The following is a 23,997-nucleotide window of genomic DNA, read 5'->3' as shown; positions in this document are numbered from 1 at the left end:
CCATCAATCGGCCAAATTTAATAGTATTTATTTGATCTTCCTATTTTTATTGCTAATTTTCACAGCTTGTGCTTTGCTTTATTACATTTGCGGGCAATAAGTATAGCAAAAATATTGCTGGGATGACAAACAACATTGGATCGTGTGAGTTGGCTCTCGTTTATAATGCCAAATTTAGGGGTTCACTGAACTGAGCCGCGTGTCGCGTGGATGCTGCGCGGGGTAATTAGTGGTGATGGCATCTGGTCTGAATTCTCCTCATGCCAATCGATCGATCGAACTAGTTTGTTTTCCCGAATCCAGACGAGTGCTGGTGTACAGATAAATGAGACACATCGAGAGACTCGGCTTCAAAGGCATCGATTACGTGCGGAGCATCCGTAACGAGCTCTCAGACAAAGTGGAAGCCACAAATTGCACGGCTTGCACACTAAAACCATTCACTGCACATATAAAGTGGTGGGTGGTTTTTCTTTTCGGGGGTTGGGGTGGAGAACAAACAGCTTCTCGAGTGCCGCTGCACCTGAGCCAAAAAACCCACACGAAAAACTATTTGGGGAGTGTTTTTTATGGCACTCTTCAAGGCACCCGGTGCGGTGGTAAGCTCATGTGCTCAAATATTCAGGGACAAAATAAAAATGCTTTCTGGGGGATTTCATTTTAAGCATCCCGGTTCCATTGTTTCTGATCAGTTTTCCTTCGGTTTTTTTACCCGCTTTTGATTTTTATGTTTTGTGTACGCTTGCGGCCATTAAAATGCGCTTTTATATCGCGGTTTATGGCTAAATTTTATTTAAAATCTCGACCGTTTCCGAGAGTTTCTCGTTGAGGCTGGGCAAGGTTTTGTTTTTATGCAACAGCAGCCGGAGAACAGGCGAATTTCTTTGTTTACTTTTCGTGTGCGCAGAGAATCATTAAAAACTTGACCCAGTTTCTCGAGTGAGTCAAGCCCGTGCCAATTTCTTGAACTTTGGCTATTTCGGTTGCATAACTCGCACCTGGCGTGCACCGATAACGATTGAAAATTCCTATATCCATGCCGATGACCAACCGCTTAGCTCCGAGTTCCAAGCTCCAGCTTAGAAAACCGACTTTGCCTTTGTTTCCCAGCCAAGGCTGTGGCAAATCCATTCACTCGCTTCGCCTTTGCAGTTCCAGTTGCAGTTCGGGTTTCAGTTTTTCGTTCATCTTACATCTTTCAAACAATGAAAAATTGGCAATCGTCATGAAAACAGAAAATACGAAAACCAAAAAAAAATGCCAAAAAGCCCGCGAAGCGCAAAGCAATTAGACATGCAATTCTCGAAAGCTCAAGTAATGTCAAAGTTGTAATTAAAACACGTTCGTAGGTAAAGTGTTTACAATTTGAACAGATCATTGAGGTGAGGCAACCATAAAAATAAATATAACTGCTACTTTACACGGTCCTTAACGGTTGAGCTTCAATTGTGGTCTATTACGGCACTCGAGATGAGCTGCCTTATACAACCACCGAAAGTGACATTATTATGCTGGCAGACTATTCATACCATTTAGGCTAAAGTCAGGCCGTATATCATTTTTGGAGTCGGGCCACTCAACACGCAGTGCAGCATCATCAGAAAACCACCGACAAAGTCAGCTCACAAAAGAAATATGAGAAAACTCGTAAATAAGAAATGTCACAAAATTTCCATTTGAAAGGCTTTCCTTGGGTAGGCAGTAAGGGAAAAGGGGAAAACAGTCGGAAATATAAGAGCGGGCTAAAAGTCAAGGTCTGTCAACTCTTCACCGCTGGAACATTTAAAGCGGAATAAATAAATTACGAAAGGAAACCAATGAAAAGCCGAGCCAAAATGGAAAGTAAATGAGTCGGGAAATGTCTGTCGATAAAGCCCAAAATTTCCACAACCGAAAGTGCAAGTTAAAGGTCTGGATATTGATTGAGTTTGGGGGAGAGTAAATACCTAACGAGACTCAAAATCTGTCAAACAATTTGTGGAAATTCATAATGAAGTTGTCAATCAGGGGAGGAGAAACCTTTGCCAAGTTGCTAAATCAGCCAAAGTTTTGCTAATTGAACTTGAGTTGGGGGGAGTTTGGAGCGGGGCTCTGCTAAGGTCCCTAACAAGTTGCTGGCCAAAGACGCAGACCTGAACTCCTGGGGTCCGAAACTTGCTAAACTGGCTTCGGAGGCTTTAGCTTCTTTCACATGGTCTTCGATTGCAGGTTTTTGAAGATCATGGTCCAGCGAGCTAACAACTTGTTGTTCCCCCTGTTGTGGCCGTTGTTGTTGTCGCCAAACGCACGGCTCTCGGTTGTTGTTTTTGTTTGTCGGTGTTGGCGTTGCACTTAAGTGGCTAAAGATTTTTTAAGGTTAATGCACTCGAGTTCGTTGTCGCTTCTTTGCTGACCAAACTCGGCTGCCCGGTTGCAGTTGCAGTTGCAGCAGTCTCTGCAGTTTAGTAACTCCTTTCGTGATCTTGTCGCAATTTACATTTTCATGCACCAATAAATGCGTAAATAATAATTATCCGTTAGGCTCTGCCACATGAATTGCCATCAATTTGCTTTTGGATCTTGTTTTCGTGTTTTCTCCCATGATCATTTCTTCGCGGCTTTTGATTTTGACAAATATTACGCATACGCAACGTTGCACGATGCGACACATGCCACATGCAATTCGGCACTTTCACTTGCTCACATTGGTTGGGTTAATTTAGTAGACAGATGATTTAACTGACAAATCTGTTATGAAAAAGTGAGAGAAGGCGGTCCGGCGGCGAGTGACAAAGTCAAGTTTAACGACACTGATCAGCGATGCAAAAAAGGCAGGTTTACCAATTTAAAATAGCTTATCTATGAGTCAAATTATTTGGAAATGTGTCTTAAAACATATTTCCCTTGTTAAGTTTCTGCCGAAAATAAAACAAGTTATACTTTTCAAAGTAAACAACAGAATGTTTAGCATGAAATCGTTTTGCATTAATTTTGCATCCCTTGTGGCTGTTTATTCATACAAATCGTATAATAAAAACCACCGAGTCGCGATTTTATATGCATATAAAAAGCGATTTTTGGATTTTGCTGGCCAAATGGGTCAGTGCTGTCAGCAACCGTTTGATTTGGGTCAAATGTGCCCACGGAATATTAAACAAACAGTTCTTTTTCGGCAAAGGAAGAAGGAAAAAAGAACAATAATTATTATTACCATTCGCATGGCAATAAAAACATGAGATTGTAGAGGCCCGAGAGGAAGTGGTTAATTAATACTCAAGACAAGAGAGTTGGAAAAACTGCTGGGGAGCTCCGCTGCTCGGATCTGGCAAGTCGGGTTTTTTAATTAAAAACTGGAACCGCTTGGTTCTTCGTTTTTATGTGTGGCCACAATTCTTTTTTATGCACGGGTAATTTGGTTACATTCGAGCTACTCCCTCGAGGGTCATCTACGAACTTCTTGTGGATGCCACATAAGAAGGGAATTGATGGGCCATTGTCGGACTCTTCGCTGGGTGAGAATGGCTTGGTAAATATTTTCTGGTGGCACATAAAAGCCAAAAGAAGTCTAAATTGTGCACTAAATATTCCTTAAGCACTTACATAAACCATATTTTTTAAGCAATGCATATATTTCCTAGTTTGCTTACCTGAAATTAAAAGAAAATCGAAAGTTCAATTAGTAAAATTGTATTTATTTTCAGTTTATCTAAATCTATTTATTTTGTATTCCCATTGAAAAGAATTTACCATTTCCGTCATTGAACTCATTGGGAAGTCAGTTTGTCAGGTACTTTCTATCGATTAACCCGTTCAGATACACTTCCGCCCATTTCCTGTTTCGATGCATCTTTTAGCTCGAACTGTATCCCAAAAGTTGCCTATCTGTCTGGCCGCATAACTTGAAAACATCCAAGAAACCAGGCAGAGCGTACTGCCGGCATTTTAAGGGCAGCCAGGGTCGTCATGGCTATTTTTAAGTACCTGTGCGTATTTCTGCCCAAGTTTCTAGTTCTTTTTCGCTTTGTTTTCCTTTTGGCATGCAATAAATTTGTGTTTTCTGGTCACTTGCAAAAAAAAAAAGAAAAGGAAACACTCTGACAGCTGTCAGTGTCTGTATCGCGCCGTCGAAAAGCATCTCAAAGATACACACATAGTTGAATCTGAGAGATTCGCACTAGTTTGAATTGATTTCCCTGCCTTATATCCGCTACAAATCAAACAGCAACTTTCCAGCGATTGCGACAAATGTTTTCACTTTCCATTTTCCAAACTAACAGCCAACGCATTTGACAGCCACGCCCATTTCCTTGGCAATTCAATCCAGCTGCAATTGATTGATTGATGCACTGGCGCGAGGTAATCAATTAAATATTAACTGCCATTGTCAATCAGTCGGGCTTACATCATTCGGAGTCGCATTAATTACCAAGACGAGCCGTGACTTTAATCAATCTGCAGTTGCATCAGTGGAGGCTAAGTCAACGAACCAACCCAATTTCCTATCAATTGCAGCCAGTTTCCTTTTTTTTTTGTATTTCCCATAACAACAAAAGCAGCTCTTTAATATATAATAGACAAGATCGAGTTGGAAAAATAAGACCAGAAAAAATATTGAAAAAGTGGCAGCCTTTGATTTAACCACTGCCTGCAGCCACGAGCATGGCCAATCAATTTTTCTGTTTTTGTTTTTATTACTGCTGCTGACCATTGACCAGCACCTCGACATCATCGACTCGAAGCCGCTGCTTAATCATAGTGGAGCAGAGCCAAAATCCCATCCCAATCCGACCAATCTACTCCACTCGAAGACCAAAACCGAAACCAAGTCCGCTGGCTTCATTGTGCCAGCAGCAGCAGTTTTTTGCAGTCCAAGATGCATGCAGAGAAAATATTTGAAATGATACGATGATCATTTGGATGAAATTCATTTTCAATTCGAATGAAATCAATTGATGAGATTGCCATTTTTCTTTTCTCTTTTATTATTTCGGTGATTTTCGGATATCGCTGTCTTGCTCCAGCTTATAGAAATTTTAAGCGCTATCTGTTCCTTTTTTTTAAAGAGAGAAAATCCTAGGAAGTTTGGTTCTCAATAAATTCAACTGTTTTTTTCTGTGTAGCAATAGTTGCCTGTTGTCGCTGCTCCGACCATTGGCAATCATTGAATCATTTCACCCTTTCCCCGATCCTCCTCCTCCCACCAAACCCATCTATCTATCTTTCGTGCCATCTATCTGAACGCCTGCTTTCGGTACGATTCACTGGCTCTGACCTACGATAAGTTTCGCTCTGCGCCTGATTATACTGGCAAAACTTTCGTATCTTTCAGCCAGGGCATGCATAATTGTCTGCTTCGGCATTTTGGTTAGCATCTGAGGTCTCGTTTGTCCATAAACCTTTTCTTTTGTAGGTCGTCGGGGTTGAATTTGGCTGAGATACGGCTGATTTGGTGGAGCACCGCATACATTTTGCATTTGTAATTGCAATTAGATGCAAATATGGGCGGGTAGCGGAACATTTTTTGATCACAGATCGCTTTGGTTAAGTTTACATTAAAATAAATTGGAAAGTCTAACAGGACTTGTGTCTTGTGAACTGCTGAGGTTAGAATATAAGATTATGAGGGAAATTAGTTCAAGGAATTTATAAACCATATTATAAGTTCGGTTGTTGTAGCATCTCTTCATTAAATGCAATCTTTGTGTAAGACACATTTTCTTGCGTGGCGTTTTCCATTTCGAGTTTCCTCAACCATTTCCTTTCAATTGCACAGCAATTAGCCCACTTAGAAACCGCCACCTGTTAACCACAGGCCAACATTTCTCAATAATCTGAATAAATTGCTCAAGCACTATGAAAATATTCAGCCAAAAGAATCGTCCGCATTGACTAAGCGCTGGAGCATCTAAATAGGTAAAAATAGATACAAATCACAGGCGGACTGGATTTTCCAGGGGGCAGGCCGAATTAGTAAACAACCGGGGAGGTGGCACCGCCGGACGTGGGGTTACCTGATGTCTAAGTAAATAAATACGAGTGCGGCAAAAGCAGCGGGAAGGAGTTAAGATCGTGCGGTGGCCCCCAAAAGATCGGCAGTTCGAACCCCACACACAAGCTATGTAAGCCAGACGCCAGCGAGACCGACCCAGTGACCAAGATATACGCTGGTCTAGAGAGGATGAGGCTGAAAACGAGGTGGAGAAAGGAATCCACATTCCCCGCAGTGTAAAGAATTTATGAGAATTTCGTTTTGCCTCCCGACGAACACGTAACTCGACGATAATGAACGATCATCGTTCATAACAGATCTGATATCTAGAACGTGCGATTAATGGGAACAGTTGGCAGCCTGGCTGCCTGGGTGCCGTGAGTGCGGTGTGGCGCCCCCTGCCGTTCAGATTGTCATTGCATTGAAAATGAAAAGCGCCTGCGCGAACGAGTTTCGGGTTTTCCATAGTTTTCCTGCCTGCCTGCCTGCCGGTTTTTGCTTTCCTATTTTCGCAGTGAAATCGATATCGACAATGTGTGTGTACGTTTTATAATTTTCCCAGTGAAATTTTCTTCTTGGATTGATGCATCTTCTGCAACTGCAATGTTGCTTTTATTTTGCTTGCAACGAGTTTGCTTTGTTTCTGTTCGCTAATTAGCGCTTCTTTCTGTCTATTTGAACTGCTTTCCAATTGAATTTTATTTTTTCATCAAACGAAACAATTTTCACGCGCCAATTCCTGGCATTGTTTAAGCGGCACGTAAGTAAAAAGTTTTTGTATTTTTAGAAATAAAATGCGAACAGCAATGTTAAACACCAAAGGGGATTTGGGGGATTACAGAGGAGTTCGGTGCGAAAACCTGCAAGCTTAAAAGGAAAGAATTGAAAATAAATAATCTGACAAACGTTAATGGAAATAGGCTAACTGATTAGCTTTTATCTATAATCTATTAAAATATTTTTTAATGACTTATATTTTAACTTCAGAAAATTCCATTGGTTCTGCAAATTGCTTCCTTAGGACCACCACTTCCTTTGGGTCAGCATCACCATCTGGCTTCTTCATTTCTTCAAAAAATGTAGACAACACTGCCATCTATCAGCAGTAGTCAAGTTGTAAATTTTCAAAAATTTGTCAAAAATGCCATTAAGTTGCTTAAGGGGCTCGCAACACATTTGCATTCAAAAAGAACTTAAACAGCATGTGGGTCAAAAAAGAAACCCGGAGGGGCCACACACAGTACCAGCAACAGCCCAAGCAGAAACATAAACAAAACCGCCGCCAATTTATGACACTCCACAAAACACTGACGAACAAAAAAAAAGATTTCCCAATGCAGAGAGTGAACCCCCCAAACTAATTGCATTTCCTGTCGGATTCTGGGGACGGGGTACTTCCACAAAAACGCATAATTTAACAACAAGCGCAACTTCCGATAGACAATAGAACAAAATAGCGTGGAATAAAATGGAACAAATGAAGCAGAAGAGGAATAACAATCAAATAGGGGAGAACCATTCGAATTCCATTCATCCCAAAGTGGGGCCAGGGAGTTCTATTTGGAACACATTCCTGTCAACCCGAGGGGAGTTGTCAGAGCCGTTAAAGCGTGACGAACGGAGTTTTGACTGCAGTTCTGCCCCCCATCGGTTTCGATCGTAAATGACCGTCAGAACAGGGGCGTACGTGGGGGAAAATGAGAAGGGGTCCGACTTTCCCTTAATAATCATTTATTTTATCGCATAATTATGACGGGAAATGGGATTGTTAACTATAAAATATAGTATTTGTGATATTATAATAGTAACAGTTAGGAGGTTTAGTTTTGTGAGTAGTTTTGAACATTAAATAGGTACGACTTCCCTTTAATAAACATTTCTTTTATCGCATTTAAAAGACAGGAAATGGTATGTAAAGTATAAAAATACTGTACTTTTGATATAATGCTAATAGGTAGGTTCTTTGAGTATTTTCCAAACATTATTTATGATCCACTATTTAGATTCGAGCCTTCTTCAAAAATCATATATTTTATCGCATTATTATGACAGGAAATGGTATTTTACTATAAAAAATAATTTTTGATATTTTAGTAATATAGTTAGAAGCTTTCCTCCTGTGAGTATTTTTTGAAAATTTTTTAAAATCCCCTAATTAGAACTCTGAACCCCCTCAGCGGTTCTGCACTCTGGACATCCCCACATGCTGCACAACTCCATTGGATCCCAACGAAAGGGGAATGTTAATTAGTTCTGCTTTGGCTTGTTTATGTTGTTGTCTGTAGTTTATGTTGCTTAATTTTAATGCGCAGTGTAATTACATTCCTGACCAGCGTTGAACCCCTGACAGCTGTACCACCAAACTCCTTCGCAGCAATAAAACTAGACGAGTGTATAAGACTCAAGACCATTTTTTACAGCCTTCTAGGCTGCTCAATGACATTCAGAATGGATGCTTTAACATTACAACGGTTTTCTAGTTAAAATCCATTAAACAAAGAATACTTTCGAATTGAGAGTCATTAGAAGTCGCTGAAGCGTGTAAAAATTCAAAATTTGCATAAATTATACGTTGTAATTGGGAAAGGAAGGAATAAAGATTCATTAAGATTCGTTTACACTTATGAGCAGTGAAGCGGTTAAGACGAGTTATGGAGTTTTGTAATAAAATGTACACTTTTAAGACTACAATGAACCAGAGATTGTCAATGCGGTTAAATATAATACAATACTCTATAGATATTTTATTTGGAATCGTCATAGCTTATTAGTAATTCAGCATGTTTTGCGCCTTTTGTTTGCAAACACTTGATAGCAATAGGCGTTACTTTTCCTGCCTCGATTTGCAATTTCCTGTTTATTCTCCCAACAATAATAATAAACAAACATAAATTTATTGCAATAAAAGAAAAAGACGCATATATCTGTGGATTTTTATGTGTTTTTTTACTAGTCATGACTTGAGAATCGAAAGCCTTGACCACTTGCCAGTCGAGGAGACCTTCGAATGCAATCGCAACGTCATTTTGCAGCTATTAGCTAACAATTCGATGCATGCAAAAGGTATATATCTCGAAGTATTTATAGTGTTTGCCTCCGCCTTATCTAACCCAGTCGAATCCGTTCTATATAGAATTACGCGTGGCGCATTCACAGCATTCGGCACATCGGCCAACGGATTTCGTAATCTCCTGACAAAAGTGGGTTGACTTGGGTTGGTTACGATTCAGTCGTCTGCCTTTCGCTTAGTGTGTCAGTCTAAATTTATATGCTCGTTCATTGTTTCGCTGCATTTCAATTGTGCATTTCATTTGGGCACTGCAATCTCAAGAGATCTATGCCAATTGATCTAGAGATGGACGGGCAGGTGGGAGAACTTTGTATAGCCAAACGTCGAAATATTTTAAAAATGGGTTCTTATCGTTTTGGATATCTTCCCATGTGGATTTGCATTAGTTGGTGGGAATAAAATGGGTAGCATTGTGAGTTGATGATTTTTCGGGGGTGAACTGAAAAACAGCACACACAGCAACAAGTTTCTTACATTGTGGAATATTAAAATACATTTTTTTAATGAAAAAGAAGCGTTCTTTTTATCAATACTTTGAGTGCTTTAAAGAAGGCGTTCTTTATATCTATACTTTGAATGCTATAAGAAGCGTTCTTTAAATCAATACTTTAAATCGTATTTATTTAAAAAACGCTTACTTTTAGTTGTAAGTTTTGTAGGGTTCGTAATACAAAAAGAAGCGTTCTTTGTAGCCATACTTTAAATGCTATTAATATAAAGAACGCTTCTTTTACAAAAATACCTTATAGAGCATCCCAGCTTCGCTATCCCAGCACTTGGCTCAATGACGATTTCCATGTGATATCTTTTAGCTTAATTGTTGCTACGTGTATTTTGAGAAAAATGTTTGTTGTCTTGGGGTAATTGTTGCTTATTTGCCTGCTTGCCGCTGCCTGCCTGCCAGTCTGCTGATCGTTTGACCGATCCGTTGCGCTTGGCTGTTGTATAATGTCAATTACTTGTGATTTACGACAGTTTAATGATAGACGGCGATATAAACTCATAGGTTGCATGCGTCGAGGGTTTTCCAAAGGAGAGGAAGGACGTGGGGCCGCGCCGAATCGCATTCACATAATAGTTGCTACATGATGCGAGCCTAGCATGTGATGGATGTGATATTTCAGCGCTCGAATGGTGTGTTCTTGTGCCCAGTGTTGCATGTAATTGGCTCATAAAACTTTGCCCAAGTAAAAAAATAATGGAGAGAGCGGATAGCCTTTGATGGACGCAGGAAACCGCAACTTTCAAAAGGGCAAATCGATTAGGTGGCCAGGCGCACTTACATACTTGGATGTCAATAACTTTCCTCATCAGTTAAGAGCCGAAGAACGTGTGTGACGCAATAATGTTAGATGATCCTGAACTAAGCCCAAGCATGAATATGCAGCGATGCCTCATCATTTGATTATTCATGAGACAAGTCCAAAACTTCAGGTGTTGGTGGCTCTGCCAGTCGCACTAAATAACAATTAGCTATATAAGGGTAGAGCTCTTTGTTTTATTTTGCTTTTCAAAGCTTAGCCAAGTCACCTATTTGGATAACAAGTTTTTGAAGAGGGGGCGCCGAAATTTCACTTTGAGATACTGCCAAAGGCAATCAATTCATCGAAAGCTTAAGGCCACTAATCAAGTGGAAAATTAAATGGTAGGTAGTCCGACATATGAATGCAACCAACTCAATACATTTTCTAGCAATACAAAAAGTTTATTAATGAACTTATACGGGTGGAGCTATCTATTGCCCCGAAAGTCATTATCATAAATTCATATAATATGATTATTCAATATTCATTATAACACTTTAGTGTTATAAAAAATATTGCCATAAAACGTAAAGTATTTGATAAGATAGGCATCTATGGGTTTATTATTTCTTTCTATGAAATACATAGCTACAACATGAGTATGCCAACAGGTTCTGTTTTTGCAAGGTGTTTTACCTTGTTCATTTTTTCCCGTATTTCTATGGTAGTCTTTTTTTGGTTCTAAGCTGAGAGACCAACCACCGACTACCGAAAGGGAAACGAACTCATTGAAATTCTTGACAGGTTAGAGGCGCGAATTGTGAGGCATAACAAAAGATATACATCAAGCCCATCTCTAGTAGAATAAAATGGAGAGGGGAGACATAAGTTCCTAGGATCTATCAACTCCACATGTGGCCCCCGCCCCCCACTTTTTCCGCCCCCTGACGCTTTCCCTGTTTTCTATTAAAGGCGCCGCCAATAAGCCCACTAAGTCCATCGGAAAGTTAATTTCCAACTGGCTTGACACAGCGGGTCACTAATAAAGGCAAAACATTGCCAAGTGTTGAGCCCCATAAAGCAGAAAAGTTTTAATTATAAAAAAATATCATCGCATTATACGGGGGAAAAACTTTTAGAGAAGAAACTTTAAAGCTTGCGAAATGCTTGGGCGTGGGCGGGGCTCTGAAAGGACCAAGGACCTGGGGACAAAAGATAGAGTTTGTGGCAAGTATCTGCCAGTCGGCAGACAATAAAGTTGGCACATATTGGAGTGCATTCATTGTGTTTTATCGCATACAGGAAGCCGGGAGAACTCCACTCGGGGTTATTACACTCCCCAGCTGAAAGCTTCTGTCAGCCAGTGCACTGATTTGTAGTTCTTCTGTTTTTATGTCGATTCCCTTTCCATCTACGAACCATGTGTTTATCAAGCCGCAAAGTTGCTGGCTGATTAGAGAGTCGCGTCGCGTTGTCGTTGCCACTCAGAAGTGGGTCACCGATTTGTTGACTCTAAAGAGGCGGCACTATAAAAAGTATCACTTTGCGGCACATGTATTGATAAATCTTTGGGTTGCATTATGCATTTGGTTTCTTTGTCGTCGCTGGGTTTGTGGAGGAATTTACGATAGTTGTAGGAGTGCTGATTCCATATCAATCAATCGTTTTCGTACCACTAGGTTAGTAGAGCAATTGGGGCAGAGGCACCTCGAACATACTATATAGATAACGTAGGCTTCGAATGGAGGCTAATGGGAGATTATTGACTCGGCGACCAATGACCCTTGCTGGGGATTTCATAATACCCGCTTGCGCAAGAACTTTATTAGCCATTCGATACGCCCCGCAACAAAATTCAATTAATTATTATTTCTGTGTTCCCTTTCGGGCAACATGACACTCCAGTCGGACTGCCAAAGTTCAACTCACCTTGTCCACAAACAAAAAGGTTTACTCTGGCGCAATTTCTCAAGACGTCTGCAAAAGAAGCGGGAAAAAAACAGCATACAGACTATGGTTAGATAAATGCCAGACAGAATTACCAATCTAATAATAATAATTATTAATTACAGTCGTCGAGACAACTTGTTTTAGCCAGGCTATTAAAATTAATCAAAGTCGTTACGATACAACGCAGTGCCATGTAGGAGATAATAAATTGTGGTACTTATTCTACCTGAACCGCATAAACAAGGTGCCACCAACAACCACCGGCAACACCCACCACCGACCAGGCAAAACTTGTCAACTGTAACGCAAGACAATCAACAGAGAATGCATAAATTAATATGCAGACAAAACCGTGAAAAAAAGAGTCTATAATATGCCTCGCAATGATATCGACTGCGATGACGGGCCATGTAACTGCTGCAAATTGTCATAAAAGTCGGGCTTGTTGCGGGTGGGTTTATAAGTACTTGTGCGTAGAGCAGGGAGTTTTGTTCTTTGTGCAGACTAATTTCATGCTCGGTGGCGCAGTATCTTTTATAATTGATAGGGCTTGGGGCACGGCCAGTAAAGGCGACTTTAACCGAAAGTGGTTACACGATATCGCAGCAATCACAACTTGTCAAGTGCCAGACAGAATTTCACAGACTGAAGGAAAAGTTTGGAAAGCTCGGTACCAGTTAACTTTTACTTTTTAACGGAAAGGATGTGACACTCAATTAACTATGCTTTGGATACAATGGTTCTTGATGTCCTTTACTTGTGTTTATTTAAGAGCGATTAACAAAGTGTAGTGTAAAATATAATATCTTATGTTCTCTTTTCTCCAACTTCATAGCTGTATAAAAATGTTCTTTGAATCTCTATATAGTTGTGTTGCGTAAACCCAAACAAGCGCACAAAAAACCACCATTAAGATATCTATTTTATGATCTCCATAACAATCACTTACGCATTATCGCTCCTCTGACTCACCCACACTACATCTTTCTCCCTTTCTCCAGCCGTAACCTCAAGTTCATTAGCACCCATAGAACCCCGCCTATTAAACTAAACTTGGGTAGTTACTACAACAAATTGCCAATCAACGTTGTCGTTGTCGTTGTCCTCGTCGTTGTCGTTGTCGTTGTCGTTCGTTGGCCCCAAAAAGGCGGACCAACCACCACCCACAACCCACTATCCGTGGTGGTGTAACAGCTGATGACACGCACTTTGCGTGTTTATTTAATAAATAAAAATTTGCATAAATTTGCCAATGCGAGCGAGCGAATTGCAGAAGCCTCGTTGACATTTCTCCCTCGTTTGCGAAGCGTTGACGCAAAGTCGAATAGAAATGCAAACAAATTTATTCAGCCATTCTTCTGGGTCTTGTAAAAAAAGCAAAGGATTCACTGGGGTGGAAAATCAAAATACAAAAGAGTTCTGGGCTACAATAAGTCATAAATGCAAAATGGTTATATTTATGGGCAGCTAAAATGAGTTAAAGCTCAGCTTAACGACAAGAGATTTATTTTTATGATGCTTTGACATTTTGAGATAATTTAAGCATAATAACTCAAATGAATAATAGTAATTTAAATCATTATTACTCCTCTATCCAAAAGATATGATTCAATCTCTCTTAAGAGCTTTTGCCCAGACATATGTGTACCTATCGAATTAATCTCGACTTAGTGGAGCACTTCCCACAATCCATTAGCTCCATGGGTCTGTTCTTAGGCCTTGAACCCAGCCAAGCCCCGAGTCTTCTGTCAGCTCAGGTTTCTGCGCAGCCAGCCGGGCCACTCATCATGTAAGCGATCAATCCCCAACTGCTTTGCATCATAACTCAGGCGAACTAATAAACCGCCATCAGATTTCTCGGCGCCCCGCTAAAGTGTAACTAATATGCGATCTTCGCGATGGCTAGACCGTAGTGCCTTTTGATTAATGGTCGCCGCTACTGTTTTTGGGAAGGGGGAAGAGCGGTTGGGACTTACAAAAGCATAGAAATTTATGCGCGTTTTGATTCGAGACGCACGACGATCGCAACAACGGATCGGATCTCAAAACAAAGAGCAGAGCCAGAGGCGCAAACTGCAAAATTATAGAAGATCGAGTTCTCGATCTCATTCGCGTTCGGTGTGGGCTTTCATTTGGCTGTGGAGTTAATCGACATCAAGTGTGTGTGAGTGTGCCTTAAACGGCCAATCTACAATGTTGAGCCAAATCATTTATCTGCCCCTCGATATCTAAAGTTAGAACCAAGCTGGTTTCCTTTCCCCTGGTCAAACCCAAGCCACAATTAGCGACAATCATTTTTCATTTGCCAGCAATCAGATGGCAGAGTCATACAAACAAATTATGACCGGTTAACTGGTCATTATCTCAGACTCAGCCTCAATGTCAAGTCAAGCCGGACCAAAAACATAGTTCTGCTTGCCCAATTCCCAGTGCACTTTTGTATCTTACAGATACACATTATAGCTGGGCCTTCGCTGGTCTTGCGAAATATTCGTTATTATATAACGGGTTTCGCTCTTTTGTTTCTTGTTGCTGGCTGCGGCATAGTTATGCCAAATATTCAAATAAATTATCAACTAGAACAATTGCCGAGGTGGCGAGCTCGAAGTGGGGAGGCTGGCTGAACAGCTGCACAGTAGCTGCAATTTGGCAGCTTTTGTTGCTCAGATTGTTGCACAAAAGTTTTACATGATAATAAATTTAGGTATGCGAGGGTGAGTTGGAGCTGGAAATGCCTGTTCTTTCCTTCCTTATAGAGGGGATTCGAGATGAGGGGCTATTGTTCGGCGGCTTGGCTTACAATAAAGTTAGACTATGCATTTTGCAGGGTGTCGGCTTGTCAAATGACAAAAGCGCACAGAATGCGTACTAATGGATATAAATTAGATTACAGAGGAATTCAGAACGAATAAACTGAGTGGCTTTAAATGGATTAGTGAAGAACAAAAAATAAAAATAAATTTAAAAATAAATAAAAAGTTTGCTAAACATATATATTTTTGTATGTATCTTCCATGCCTAACGAAACCAGAAACCTCTTCGGAGATATTTAGCCATGCCCATTTCCGGATATTATCTTTTGCATATTGAAGAGCCTTCGAGACACGATATTAGCGTGCATAATAATTCATATTCATTATGGCCATTAGCCATAAAGCCGGTGAGTGGAATAGTTTACACTTGTCTACCTCTGATTTTTCCTTGTCTTTCCCGCACTTTCCCCATTTACGGCTTGGAATTTTTCCGTCAGGGGGCCAAAAAGAAAATGCAAATGCCCGGCGAATGCCAAGCTGTCGCCTTGGGATTGGAGGTGTTTTCTTGGCACTTGGTTAAAATGCAGCGACTGCATTTCGATGGCCATAAGTGCCACTGCAACTGCGGTCTATGGGCGTTGCACTTGAGATAATTCTGGATCCGGGAATTGGCGGAAGTTTCGCCTTGCTCAACCAGCAGCTGGAGGGTGCGGTCTGAGAACTGTATCTCTATTGCACATGTGCAAACCTCTTTACTCGATTCCCCCGGCTTTTGTAGTTTGCCGACCAGCTGACATATCAAATATTTAATTATCGCATGTTTTGCCTTAAAATTTATTCTTTTGCGGTTTGTTTATATATGTTTTATTTCTTTATTTTTTGCTTTACGAGCGCTTCTCGTGTGCAATAACCTTGCCAGCAAAAGCTCAACAAACTTGACATGGAAGCATTTCACACAAAAAACACAGCCAGTTCGCAGCAAAAAAGGAATAACAAGAGTCACAAGCGCCATCTAAGATAAGTTCGAATTGGCTTTACTTCTGATGTTTTTCGTTTTTTAAACCGATCCTAAACAGCGCGGCGAGCATGAAAATTTTATTGTGCTCACATACAATATGTTCGTACTCGTACTTTACGATGTTTACATTTCACTTTGTTTGTTTGTTGCGATTTATTTCGCTTCCTAGCCGCACAAGGCTGAGGTTGACTTTCACGCATCATGAAAACGTCCGTCTCGTGTTGAATCCCATTTCATTACCTCCATTTACAGTTCTGTAGTATTTTGTAATTCGAAATCGATTTCGCTTGGCAGTTTGTGTGGAAATGCCTGAGCAACAAGGTTGTTCGACTACTCATCGAATGTGTAGCTTTATGGTTTCGTTTTACAAAAGATCTTATCGCAAAGGGGTATCAAATGATACCATGTAATAGGCTGCCATTTCAAGTGGAAGGCACTTTAAACGAAAACTTTTAAACAAAGAAATAATCTAGAGTTCTTAAGATTGTTTAGTTTTTATTACTACTCAGGTATAGAAATATTCTTTAGGCGTGTGTTTAGGCCATATTGTGGGGTTTATTTTCTGAAAGAGTTCTTTCTGAAATAATACTTCCGCCCCATCAAACACCATTTCCTTGAATTTTTCTTATCGCTACCACCCGTTTCCAGCTGTTCTCGCATTTTATTGATATCGAAAAATGGTCACAAAGCAATAAACAAAGCTGTGATTCCATATTATCGTCCGCGAAACATATTGCGCCGCCAGCAAGTCATAGAAATGCGTTTTTACTTCCACATTAGTAGGAATTATCTAAAAATGCAATAAATTGCAATTATTTATGCATACATTTCAGAAACCCAAGCTAAAGTCAGATTGAGAAAAATGAGTCTGGTCTGAATGGATTCACTTGTTATTCACTGCGCAGCCATTTGAATTTCATTAACGCGCAGTAATGCTTCAAAAGCAGTTTAATCTTCGACAGTTCATTTGCATAAAAACTGAAGCCAGTGAGGCGGAAAATATGTTAGAATATGTAAACGACTTACCTAAATTACATACGTTTGTAGGAAATTGTTTCTCACAATATGTTCTTATCAAACATAAAGATTTCTGTAAATATAAGGGGGGAATTTGGTATTAAGTATAAAAGAATTAATCAATCAAAAATTGTATAATTATAATCTCTTGCCACCCAAATTCACGACCCAGTTATGTCACTTCTATGCTGACAATGTTCTACCAGAAAATACCCATCTTATCTTCAACAAATGTTACCTTACCCAATAAACCCCAAAATAAACAATTGTAAAATAAGCCTGCATTCTAATTACGAAATAAAACCCGTAGAAATTCCCTATATGTACCCAATTCCATCTGCACCTTATCGAGGTGCGTGTCTGCAGCGTAAATATTTAACTGATAAGCAAGGGGGTAAATCAAATCTGCGGAATACCAGCCCGCCTAATCAGTAATTGGGGGCGTTTGTGAGTCAGTGCTTGATAGCATGTGGGAATCCAATTTGTTATCACATTCGTAACATTATTCACTACATCAAATATGCGTTTTTGATACAAGCTAACTAGTTATTATTCAGAAAGGAAATAAAGTATCTGAGAAATCCACAAAATGTAATCTGAATAATTTGTATTTATTATTACTAAATACTTTAAGCAAGCTACGTAAATATCTTGTTTTTGCTTTATTAGTAAAATAAGCGTATTTATTACATTTCGAAGAAACCCACAATGTACGTTAATCAAAAACTGATTAAGAAACATAAGTACAACAAAGGAAGAGCTAAAGACAAGCAATAAATTTAAGGCTTAACTGCAGAGATAGCCCCTCCTTATAAAAGGCAAAAATCGAAAGTGTCGACGGACTGGGAAACATTTTGCAAGGCTCATAAATCTGAAGATCGTGTTGGGTCCGGTGTTTATTTGCTTGGCTGTGAATCACGTCGGAGATTCAATATATTGCGTTTTGCTTCTCTTAATAATTTGCATGCTCGGGCAATTTTTCATTTTATATTTACTGAGCTTCTTCGGTTTTCACGTATTGTTTATGTTTCGAATGCAGCTGGCAAAGTCCACCAAGCCCCCAAAAAACCCGATTCAAATACTCAATAAATTTGCGATATCCTGTCGTTATAAATAAATAACTAATATATAAAAAAAAAAATATAATGAAATAGAGCTCAAAAAGTTTGCAATGCATTAAATAACTATGGAAAACTACGAAAAACTGTCTGTATTTATACTTTTTAGCCAATGTGGGCTCATAAAACTCACAGAAAAAATTGGCAAGTGAAAGCGGCAAGCAAAAAATGGCACAAAATAATACAATTCGAATGATAATATTGCTCAGCTGGTGAAGCATCTCGGCAGCTGTTTCAGTTTATTTTGATTTTGAATCTATTTTATGGTCCACCGAATGGATATTTCTATTGGTTTGACTGAGCGCGTAGAGTAAGGCACGTAAATAAATTCGATTTGAGAGCCACTCCGATTGCTGGTCGTAAAAATAATAATAAATCATTGCCATCCATCGAAGACGTAATCAACAGTGCGAAGATCATTAAATGAATATTATTATTTTGATTTTAAATGGCTCGCCGACACTTTCACACTTGCACTGAAAGATATCGGTTACGAAACAGTTCTCAAATCCAATTGACACTTTGGACAATGCCAAATCAGAGCACACTCAAAACAGACGTGGCAACAGTGAGTGCCAAGACGGAAAATCCAATTAGTAAAATCACATAGAGTCAGCAAAGCGCGTAAAACCAAAAAGACCCCAGCAAAAATATGGCCAAGCAGAAGCGTCACTTATCTACCGAGCGCCAGAGACCAAGAAAAAACCCGAAAAATAAAAGGAAAACGTATAAACAAATCTCGTACGTTCGTTTTGCGTACTGAAGTATCCTGCAGATACGAAAAAAGTATATGTGCAGCTGTTAATTTAACAACAGACAGACGGGGAGAAATATGATTAACCGCAGAGTAACGATTCAAAATGGGTGTTGCAACTCCCAGGCCAAGTGTGCAACTGGCAGGCCAAGAAAACCAAGCCGAAATTGCATGATTTTTCCACTCATAATGAAACCGAAAGCAGACAACAACTGCTGCGCAAAATCTCCTCAACACTTTTGGCGTAAATTAACGTAAAATACTCGAAAGCTGTTAGGCCAAGACAGCGGACACACAGCTCAGCCCCCGTGGAGAGTGAGTTTGGAGTGCGGATTGGAGTTTAGCCGGCTGGCAGCACACCTTGATTTACCTGCGCACAGTAGTCCGCAGCTCTAAAGCTCTAGCTGTACCCCAACCTCCATCGCAATCTCCGGCTACCGATCCCCCAAATCTGGCCAGCACGATCATTATGAGGAGTGAGCAGCATCTAAGCGATTATGGGCTGCACTGGCGACTGGCAGTAGTTAAATTTGTCGCTGGCCTATCTACCATCTAAAAGGTATCCTAAGGTGTCCAAAGCACGTGCAAGCTGGAGATCATTGTGACGCAGATAGCCAAGGCAAGAGAAGGGATACAGTGTGCAGTGAAACCCCTTAATACTCTTTTTATCAAATTAAACATTTGATTTTGTTAAGTGTCTTAAGCAATTTCATTAAATAAAATAAACTTTTTTTTTACTAACGGCTAGTTATTATATTATATTACCATTTACAACATTTTTATACAAAATTATCTCTTTGTATTTGACCTGCTTTAATCTAAATTATTTAATTACGATAATATTTCTTTTTGTCCAACCTTTATTTTATAAACAACACTATTAAACTATAAAAAAAACCTATTTTTGGTGTTTCCTAATCATTTTCTATAAGCTCCACATTAAAAAATACCGTTGAAAGTGGTTTAAAAGTATACGCTCATTAATAAACTATTTGATTCCTCATTACCAGCGACCAACGAAATCGAACAAAGATTGCCTAAAGTGGCAAAAAAATGAAATGCAATGAAATAAAACACTTTGTTGCCTGCCTTTCTGCAATTTCCAAAACATATTTTTAGCCAAAAAGAAACTGAAGAAATAAATGTTAAAAATTATGGTGCGCAGCAAAAACAATTTTTGTGTAATTATTTTATAGTTTGAATTTCTTTGGCTGTCCCTCCGCCCCCATTGCCACCCACTTCGACGCCTATCGGCGAGGTGAATTGCGAGTACGCCTACTTTTTACATCATTTATTATGTGGGCAAACTAATAACGAATGCGTTCGGGACCAAAGGGGGTAGATTTTCGTTATTTGGGGGGAACTGACTGGCAATATTGCATGTTTTCCAGTGGCACGCTTCGTTGATTACTCCTGCGTTTGTCGAAGCACTCGGCTGCAACCGAAACACCGAATGTATGATTCAATAAATCTCTCTTTGAGTCTTTGTTTCGGCTTAAGTAGCCAACTTATGGTTACCATTTCTAGCCCACAGATACACTTGTGTATGCCGAGTATCTGTGGGCGTCTCTGCCATTTCGTGAGCTCCGATGAGTGTCAAGAACTTGTCTTGGCCATAAAGAGAAACCGGCAGAAATGTGCACCAAATGCAACAGTCAAACAATTTTGATTTTAGTTTCGTTTTTTCTTTTTTGCAAAAAGTTTAACCAGTTTCCCCACTAGTTGACAGTTGGCAATTGAAGCCTTTTTATGGCAACTTGCAGAATGAGGAATACGTTAACTGGCTGACAGCCAAATGAAAGAGTAGGCCGCAGCTCAGCCAAAGGTTGCGATCATGGACCATGAGCAGTTGGTGCTTGCTAGCTCGGTAAAATAATAAAAACACGATCTTTTATATTCTCGAAAAGAACACCAAACCATAGACAATGTCAATAAACTTTGGATCAGGTTGGCCATCCCACAATAAAAGCACTGCAACCATAAATCCCGCTCTAAGAACGAGTTATAACTGATTCTGCGCCACGATCTCCAACTGATAACCCCCACAATGGCAATTGCAGGTAAAAATTCTGCGCCAGAACACAAACAAATCAAGACTAGAAGTGCAGCAATAAATGAGAGAGATATATACAAAGGCTGTAGTCGCAGACTGAGGCATCGCCTATGAACCTGGCAACCGGTTTGGCTCCTCCATATAGCCAACAAGCAAATAGTGTAAAAAGCACAACCTGAGAGGCCATAAAGCAAACGAGCGGATCGCAAAGGGCAGGCCACACAGTACAGAGATCTAAAAAGCTGAGCTTACACATACCAATGACTTAATATCATACGATTTTGATAACATAATCAGGAGACTTTAATATTTTGACATATATTTTACACACGTAATGCTGATATAATATCACACGACATTGCTTAAGCTATTTTAATAGCATAATCATGTGGTTTTCATATTTTTTACTACTGATTCAATATCTAACATTTCTTTAAAGTTATTTCGATAGCATAATCCTTCAATCATGAAAAATATGACATCACATAGGCATAATACTTTTTCTCTGTGCACGTACTGAGAACTGCGACCGAGACTGGAGCCAGACTTCAGATACTCGCACTTTTGGGGTAGATACAAAATCGAGTTTCTCCCGCTCCAAAAGCAGAAATCCAGGAGCTTCGGCGGCGGAGGCCCGGGCCTTTTGGTCAATGACTGCCGGAGAACCTCGGCTGCCCCCTCCGCTGAAAACAGTTGACTTGACCATCATTATCATCATTCATTTTTCATGGCTGAGTGCCTGGCAGGCAGTTAGCTCTGATTGTTTACAGCTGCCGTAGTACAAGTTAAAATCTAAACTGGTTTTCCGCCCAGCTGTTAGCTGCGAGCCAGGGTCCAGAAACTCAAGAAACCCCAGAGACCCGAGAAACCCAATATGCCCAGCGCACACAGGATGCAGACGGTCGTCGTCAAGTGGCTTGGCTCTTGCCTGGTTGACCAAGGAGTCCAATGAGCCGATTTGCGAGCGGGTGCGGTTGGCTTTTTGACTTGACCCAAAACGCTTCTCGAAGACACCGGTCTGCGGGCAAGAAAATGATGAAACTCTCGGGTCTTGTCTTTGTTCTGCCTTTTTTACATTTTTTTTTTTGTTTTTTGGGCTGTTGCAACTCATTATTTTGCGGTTGAAGAACCAACTTTTGTTATGGCGTTCAAGTGCATAAACATCTTCCTCTTGGCCTTTTTAAACGGTAAACGATATACGCTGATGTTGTTGTCATGGCACAATCTGCGAGGCATTAATACAAGTCCGCAGTCTTAGTCAGCGATCTCCAGGGAGATGAAAGCGGTGTGGTTCTGGTGGGTGATGAAATGTGATGATCGTATTTGCGGTCACCGGCGGAGTGGGGCAGTAAAAAAGAACCTAACGGAACGCAGTTTTTTAACTGATGGATGAGTATGCCAAAAGCGGAAGGTACAAATACGGTACATTAAAAAAAAAAGTTGAAAGTATCTTCGATTCCAAGTATAACTATAGTATAGATGCTGAACAAAATGAAAAGTTGGCAAAATTATTTATAACATTTTTAAGAATGTTCGGTAAGGGAATACATAAATTTAAGTACACTTATTGCTTGACCCCTTAAATAAACTTTTATAAAAACCAGTATTATATGCAATGTCTTCAGATGATAAATTATAAAAACGTTTCTTTTTCTGTTCCCTTTTAATTGAAGTTTGGCTCAGACGAGGGACTTCGTTTCTTCCCTTCAGCGTCATTTCCATTTCTGTCAGTTATAATTAAAGTTCATTTAATACCCCGAAAAAGTAAAGTCAAAATTTCAATTAATTATGAAAAGCCATGATAACGAAGTAGAATGAAGTTTAATTACACAATCGGCTAATCAAATCACAAAGCTGAGTCACGGTTTTCGAGGAGTTTCTCTGCGGCGTGGAAATACCAATTACACTTTCTTGAAACTCGTTGAGAAAATCAAATCCATACCAGGCACTCAATCATATCATTGCCAGCCCACAGGCCCGGCTTCAAATATGCAAGTTTTTCAATTTACTGCGATTTCCATATTCTTTGACAAATTTCGTTGCCAGGCAGGGGAAAAACTTAATTAGGCGTCTCTCTCTTGTTTGCCAGTGGGCAGTGTGCGGCTCACCTGCCTCCTCACCTGGTTTTCCTCCATCGAAAACGCCTCGTCGAATGTTTGAGCAGGTTGTGCAATCTTAAAAAAGCAAACTTGGACCTGACACCGTACTTTGATGCAAATGCTAATTTGAAAATAACACACGTAATAGCTGAGAAAATAGTTACACATTATAGGAACATTTCATAACTGCAATTTTTATTTTAGTAATATTTGTAATATATACAATACAATGCTCATATCTCAAGACTCTTAAGGTTAAGCCCGACTTTTAACAACTCTGTAAAACACAACTAATGAAGTATACCTCGCCCCGTCTAGACAAAAACCAATGCCAATCGGCATTATTATCTTGCCAAGGTGTTAACATTAGAAAAACTGCAAATAAATAAATAATTAAACAGTATTTATGACATCCAATCGGGTGGCAGGGAGAAAATGCAAATCACCAGCTGCGACATGGAAAAAAATGTTGACTAATTACAAAGATTCTTGCGACAAAAGTGTAAGTGATAATTAGAAAGGGGGAGAGCGGGCAGAGCAGCCAACAAAGCGACGATGATTACGAGTTAATTACGGCTTTTAAAAACATTTTGCGATTTCACTTTTTCAAATGCAGAAATAAAAGGAAAAACGCTTCGGACTTGACCCACTTATCGGCAGAGTGAGTAGTCCGCAGAGAACCGAGAATTAAGTAAAATCGAAAACCGAAAACCGAAATATCCAAAGTGTGGCACTTGGCGCAGAGTTGAGTTCACTCATCAAGTGCGTTCCGCCCTCGTGCGTACTGCTCTCACGACCAAGACCCAATTTTCGATGACAAAAAGAAAACGAATTCTCATTGAGACCGCAGATTGAATGTCTCTGCGTGGTCTCGATTACAAAGGCAGCCAGAAGATCTAACAAAGATCCGGGCGACAATTATACGAACAATATTTTGAACACGAGTATGTTTC

General features: G+C 39.9%; 1 protein-coding gene and 1 long non-coding RNA gene across 4 annotated transcripts in view; one reads left to right on the top strand and one right to left on the bottom strand.

The window, feature by feature from the left end:
* Positions 1 to 23,997, bottom strand: part of LOC108032629 (dual specificity tyrosine-phosphorylation-regulated kinase 2) — a 51,914-nt gene that overhangs the window by 22,847 nt on the left and 5,070 nt on the right. For 2 of the 3 annotated variants that reach the window (XM_017106569.3, XM_044093953.2), the window contains exons 2-3: positions 17,030 to 17,093; positions 12,212 to 12,259 (exon numbers count right to left, since the gene is read on the bottom strand). The gene's annotated coding sequence lies outside the window, so the exon portion shown is untranslated. The remainder of the gene's footprint in view (positions 1 to 12,211; positions 12,260 to 17,029; positions 17,094 to 23,997) is intronic. The other variant, XM_050884994.1, reaches the window with a different exon arrangement.
* On the top strand, positions 22,641 to 23,251 carry LOC127010647 (uncharacterized). The gene is made up of 2 exons (XR_007763373.1): positions 22,641 to 22,940; positions 22,996 to 23,251. It is a non-coding gene; the product is annotated as an uncharacterized LOC127010647 (long non-coding RNA).

Source organism: Drosophila biarmipes, chromosome 2L, assembly GCF_025231255.1.
Source record: "Drosophila biarmipes strain raj3 chromosome 2L, RU_DBia_V1.1, whole genome shotgun sequence".
In the NCBI taxonomy this organism is placed as follows: domain Eukaryota; kingdom Metazoa; phylum Arthropoda; class Insecta; order Diptera; family Drosophilidae; genus Drosophila; species Drosophila biarmipes.
This window is presented reverse-complemented; position numbering and strand designations above follow the sequence as displayed.